Below are 6,994 nucleotides of genomic sequence, written 5' to 3'. Positions count from 1 at the left end.
GCAGTCTGACCTTCTTGAATGGCTCTCTGAGCATCCTTCAATGAAGCCATAGCAGCCCCAGCTTCCTTAGACTCTGCACCTTCAATGGTCAAACCCTGGAAAGCAGTCCCTTCAGCAGACCCTGCTTCAATACAAGAAAAAGAAGACAATTGGCTGACTAAGTATGCTTCTTCACCATGGATTGTAACGAGTTTTCCATTCTTCACAAATTTCAACTTCTGATGTAAGGTGGAAGTAACTGCACCTGCATCGTGTATCCACGATCTTCCCAGCAGGCAACTGTAGGATGCATTAATGTCCATCACTTGGAAAGTAACCAAGAAATTCTCAGGGCCAATGGTTATCGGCAAGTCTATCTCTCCCAGCACATTCTTTCGAGATCCATCAAAAGCTTTGACCAAGAAAGTACTTCTCCTCAACGGGGTCCCACGGTAGCTCAACTGATCTAGAGTCGTCTTGGGCATTACATTGAGAGAGGAACCGGTATCCACCAACACATTTGATATCATGTCTGATTTACAATTTACCGAGATGTGCAAAGCCAGATTGTGACTCTTTCCCGCTTCCGGCAACTCTTCTTCACTGAACCAGAGGTTGTTACAAGCAGTAATGTTTCCCACTATGCCACCGAAACGATCTACCGTAACTTCGTGGTCAACATAAGCCTGCTCCAGCACTTTCAACAAGGTATTCCTGTGAGCCTCAGAGCTCAAGAGTAATGACAAGACAGATATCTTCGAAGGAGTCTGCAGCAACTGATCAACGATCTTGTAGTCGCTCCTCTTTATTATTCTCAGAATCTCATCTAAATTCGAATCCTCTATAGATTTGCCAGGCTGGTTCACATCTGTAGCAATGGGTGAAACAACGGTTGGAGTTGCTTCTTCAACTGGTGGAATGGTCGGTGTAGCTACCTTTTTCTGAAATAACGGCGGACGAACCTTCCCGCTTCTTAGTGCTGCAGAAGTCCCTTCGGCAATATTGCTTACTGTGGCAAAGGAGGCTAGAGGCACCTCTACTCCATTTTCTATCATAGTAGCATTGTACTTGTATGGAACAGCCTTATCCGAAACATAAGGAATTGGTCCTGGCAACCTTATCACCAAAGGCTCAGCATTCTTCTTCAAAGTTACACTCTTGACAGGCGGATCGTGAAAAACCGGCACAATCACGCAAACATCACTGACAGTCAGAAGATTATCATTCATCAGGCTTTGGATGTCTTCTTGAACAGTATAACAACCCAAAGGATCACGGAGACATCCCAGACACTTGGCATGATCATGACTGAACAGAGAAGCTTTGCACAGCTTGATGTGCAGAGGCACCAGAGGAGTTGCGACATTGCGGACATCAAGCCTCGGAGCTTCTTCACACACTTCGATCATATTCACAGCGGCATGATTTGGTAGCGGATTGTCAAGGACATGTGGAACATTATTCTCAAAAGTCAGCTTCCCTTGATCGATGAGCTTCTTCACGATATATTTCAAAGCATAACACCCCTCGACATCATGACCTAGGGCACCTTGATGAAAGTCGCATTTGAGATCAGACCTGAACCTTGGAGGCAACGGATCAGGTGGGGGCTTACCCTGTCTAGTTGTACAATGCCCTCTCTGGAGTAAAGTTGGAAGCAACTCAGCATATAACATCGGTATCGGAGGGAAAGTAGGCCTAGCTTGCTGATTTTGTTGTTGTTGTTGAACCGGCATCTGTTGTTTCATCTGTTGAGCAATTGCATTGACGGGCACTTGAGGTTGACCCGGTGGCAGAGGGTACTGATGATAAAATGGCGGGAAGAAAGGATGCTGAGAATACGGCATATATGGGTATGGCGGAGGCATTTGAGCTGCATTGATGGGAGCAACAGTAGCCATTGATTGACCGGCTCCAGCTGACACCATCCCCACTTCCGTTTCTTTCTTCTTGTGGTGTCCATTACCATACCTCTTCGAGGCACTCGCAGAAGATTCAGCTTTCTCAAACACAATAATTCCATCCCTGACGGCTTCCTCAAGACGGGTTCCCATAGTGACCATCTCCGAAAAGTTGTTCGGGGCAGCGATGATCATCCTCTCAACATAATCTTTCTTCAAGGTCTTTAAGAATGTCTGGGTCATTTCTTCCTCATCTAAAGCAGGAGTGATACGGGCAGCCGCCCCTCTCCACCTTTGCGCATATTCACGGAAACTTTCCTCCTTCTTCTGAGATAGGGACCTGAGAAACTCCCTATTTGGCCTCAGTCGAGTGTTAAACCCATAATGGCTCTTGAAAGCGGTGGCTAACTCATCAAAGGTATGGATGTCATTCTTACTCAAACTAGTATACCACTCTGCGGCATCCTCCATCAGACTATCCTGAAAACAGTGGATCATAAGGGAATCATTGTCTTTGTAATTGCCCATCTTCCGGACGTATTTGATGATGTGATTTTGAGGGCAAGTTAGCCCGTTGTACCGGTCGAAGTCCGGAATCTTGAACTTTTTAGGGACATCCACTTTTGACACTAAGCAAAGGTCTTGAGTTTTGACAGAGTCGGTATTCCCTCGATTGGCCTGGATCTCGTGACGGAGTTCTTTAGCAAGTTCCTCCATCATCTCTTCCATAGTCTTGGTTACGGGGATGCTTCTGTGCTGTGTGTTGATGTTAATACCTTGAGGCAGAGTGTGTACCAGAGGCTCAGTGACAGCTGCTGTTGTTTGTGGCAAAGTAGCAATGATGGAGGCGGCATTTGTTGCAGGGATCAGAACATTGTTAGCAGTGCCCGAGGTGCTTGCTGTAGCAACGGGAGTGAAGAACGGTGGAAGCCCATACGGAAACCCCACTGGCATAGTAAAGCGATTGTCTGCAGAAGTGGTAGGGAGCACGCTTGTAGTTACTGGTGCAGCTGTGGTTGTAGGGATAGTTGTAGCTGATTGCTCTTGAGCAGCTAGTAGAGCAGTCATGACGTCATTAGCTTTAGCCAATTCCTCTTTTAGAGAGGCTAACTCGGTGCGAAGCTGAGCGTTCTCTTCTTCCATAGCCCTTTTCTTTCTTCTGTATTCTCTGGTTCGATCAGTTCTATCTGGTTCGTAAACTCTCTGAGCACGAGCCACTTTTCACACTGCGACAGAGGAACCAGGAGATAGTGAGCACTTGGAAGCCTTTGTGACCAATGTATGATGCACATGATGCATGATATGCAAATGCGAATGCAAAAGACTTATTTTTTCATCGAAGGATTTTAAAACAAATTAGAAATCTTGCAAATAATCAAAATTACACAACATTTTCAACAAAGTAAACAAATAAAGCTCTCAAGCATAGGAAGTAGTCGGAAGATCATCGGACTCGGAATCTGAATCACAGTATCTGTCAAAGAAATCTCGTCGTCCTCGAGCTCTCTTGGAATCCCTCATAAGCAGCTCGTCTTTCTCTTCCAATTCCCTCCGGGCCTTAGCTAGCTCTTTCTTCAACATTAGATTCTCATGAGTCTTCTGCTCATCTCTACCATCCAAAGTCATGATTAGATTCTCGGCTTGATTGTACCGAGCTTTCCACACTTGCTTCTCACGACTCTCCATAGCTAGATGCTCCTGATACATATCCTGAGTCGCGGGGAGTAGAGGTAGAGGCATAGATGGAGTAGACGAAGACACGTATCTCATAGCTGGATAAGGCATACCAATCTCCTCAGCTCGATCTATCACCCACTGGGTATAGGCCTCATGAGTGACACCGGATCTCACACCTAGATGCCTCACGCTTTTCCTTCGAACCTTGGACCAAGCATCCATGAAAGCTTTCCTTTGTCCGGTAGGAGCATTCGTGTAGAAGAAGAACTCTGGAGATGTGGCAAGATTGATGGGCTTCGACTTCATAGAGAAACCAAACTGTCTCATAGCAAGCTCGGGATTGTAGTTGATTCCTCCACGAGTACCAAGAAGAGGTACATTGAGAAAGTCTCCACAACCCATAATGATTTCCTTCACTTGAGCGGCAGGAGTGAGCCAGACGACCTCATTAGGAGTGAGAGCCATAATCCGCTGAGAGTAGGACCAAATTTCCGAGTTATCATGGAAGGAACTCGGAAGGTGCGAAATAAACCACCTATACAAAAGAGATGTGCAGCAAAGAATATACCCACGGCCCTTGAGAGTCCTGTCATGGATGGCGTGGTAGGTATCCGCTAGCAAAGTAGGAACCGGGTTCTTGGAATGAAAGATCTCGATAGCATTCATGTCCACGAAGTTGTCGAGGTTCGGGAAGAGAATGAGCCCGTAGATAAGCAAAGCAAGAATAGCCTCGAGTGTATCCTGACGAGTAGTACTGAGATTAGCCTGATCAAGAAGATACTTTGAAGTGAACCCCCGGATGTGAGACTTGGTAATAAGATGGTTGGAGACGTCGGAAGTCTTGAGGTGGAGATCCTTAGCAATAACCAGAGGAGTAAGAGGAGCCCCGGGACCGGTGAAAGGTGTCTTCTCGGCTATAGGCAGACCCACTAGATTGGAGTAAGCCTCGAGAGTAGGAACCAACTGGAAGTCCGGGAAAGTGAAGCAACGGAAGCTCGGATCATAAAATTGCACTAGAGTGTGCACTAGCTTCTCATCCACATCGGTTCGGAGCAAAGTAAGCAATCCCCCATACCGGAGTCGGAACCCTGTTTGACTCTTGACCTTGAGTGCCAACTCTCTCAAACCAACCAGATCCACTTCCTTGAACTTGTAGCACTTAGTCTTCTTCATACCTGTGATTATTTACAAAAAATTCTCATTTGTTTAAACCCTTCGATGAATGCATGAAAAATGTTTATGCATGAATGCATGTATGCATGATTGTTTTGTTTAGTTACAAAGAACAAGGTGGGTTGAGTTTCAAAGTAACAGGGCCATGGATGGACACGGCGTCCGGTGAACTAAGGCTTTGGATAGTAGTAACCAAGGTTCTAACACCGTTCCCAAACTGCAACCTCTCTCACATATATCATGGTGGTACAGGACGACACCCGTTCCCTGATTATTTGTGAGAAGGTCTAGTTTGAGTGTAGTATCGCGTGACGACTAAAGTTTGAGACAACACTCAATTTAGCCACCGCACTACGTCCTAAAAAAGGCTAGGATGGGTTTGGTAACTACGGTTCATAGCTTCGTCGAACAATTGAAAGTGAAGTGCCTAAGCATGACAACACACGCCGACAATATCACCTTCAAAATGCCTCAGCTATGTGAGATTGATCGCATAATCCAATACACGAGGCAACCCCCGGATCGAATTGTCGATTATATCTCTACCTAAACATAAGTTCACTCAGCCCGGGTTAGGACTTTTGATATTCTCACCCCACACGTTGAATGAAAGTAAACAAATATTCACATATGTAAGCAATAAAACAAGCGTAAATATAAACTAAAGAAAACTAGGCGCGACCCGCTAAAATGAGTCCCCAGTGAAGTCGCCATTTCTGTTATCATGGTTTTTGGGTGCCAAGCCATTAATTGGACTTGTACCTTTCGACCGTTGATATCTCTCTTTTTTCTTGGGAAGGGAAAAATTGAGAAAAACCCTTAGATTCTAAGTTCGGGGGTCGGTTTTACTACGGGAAGGTGTTAGGCACCCGGAGTAACTATAGTCCTCTATAGGAGCCGTTTTCCTAAGTCTATATTCACGCTTATTTTTACTTACTTTTGAAAATGGGAGGTTTATTTAGCTAAGAATGTGGGGAGAGAAGTTGTAGAATTTAATTTTATTTCGGCTTGGATGAGTTTTGACTCATTGCCTACGTACCCTTTTTAAGGGATCAAAACCGTTCGTAGTTCTTGCTAAAAAACTTGTTTTTGTTTTAATTGTTTGATTTTAAGTTTTGAAAATGGTTTTGAAGAAGGAGATTGGGAGGCTTCATGAGCATTAGATTTAGCAAAAAAGTGAGGTTTGATTAGTGATTAGAAAGAAAGTCTAAATGGTTAAGATGAATTGAATTTTCCTTAAGAAAAAGAAAAGAAAAAAAATGAAGTGTTGACTTCATATTTACTATGAAATTTATTGAAGTGAAGTTCAATTGTTTTTTGGAAAAAGATGGATTTTCTCTAAGTATTTAAAACCTAAACGCTTATTTAACCATACAATCCTATGCATACATCTAAGGTGAGTGTGTGCGTGTCGGTGCGTCATAGTGTCCATAGTCCATATTACAACAATTGCCTAAATACATTCTATGGCCCCTTTGCCAAGCTACAAACCAATGATAACAAATTACATCACCAAATGAGTTAAAACTTGCAAAGAGAATAAATGCTAAGCTAAAGAAAGTGGAGGAGATAGTGGGATGCTATGAAATGTATGTCACATGAGATGAAATGGTTAGTAATCATAAAGCATGAAATAGTAAGAGATAAATAAAAAGAGATTGTATAAGAATAGCAAAAAGGAAGTAATAAAATGGTAAAAACCTATAAAAAATTTGATATGATACCTAAATGTGCTTGTGACCCATAATCATCACATCATGGCGATTTTGAAAGAGATTTAGTTTCAAGCCATGATGCGGAATTAATAGAGACACATGCAAGCAAAGTATCACACCAAACTCCTAGAGGAATTTGACACTTTATTCCTTAAAACACACACTTGTTGCTTGCAAAACAAGAAATTTACAAAATCATATCCAAAAACCAGCAAGAAAGCACATGACCAGAGGCGTATTCATCACAAGATTGGGTATCATTTGTTCATGTCACACATCAAAGTGTCAAGAACAAAAACATAACCAAAATAATACCCAAAAATGTAAACACACATGGAAATTAATTCATGCCATTTTACCATTTTTTTTATGCAAAAACACCATAGAAATACCAAAAATATATCAAGAAACAACTAGGATTTTTTAGGAATTTTTTGTAAAAAAGTGAGCAAGCAACAGGTGCTGATAGCAAAGACATATGGTGCAGATAGCAGGGAAATAACAAAAAAACGTAAAAAACCTAAGCCCAAACCAAAGCCCAATACACAA

The sequence above is a fragment of the Medicago truncatula genome, chromosome 3 (assembly GCF_003473485.1).
Source record: "Medicago truncatula cultivar Jemalong A17 chromosome 3, MtrunA17r5.0-ANR, whole genome shotgun sequence".
NCBI classification, from domain to species: Eukaryota; Viridiplantae; Streptophyta; class Magnoliopsida; order Fabales; family Fabaceae; genus Medicago; species Medicago truncatula.
This window is presented reverse-complemented; position numbering follows the sequence as displayed.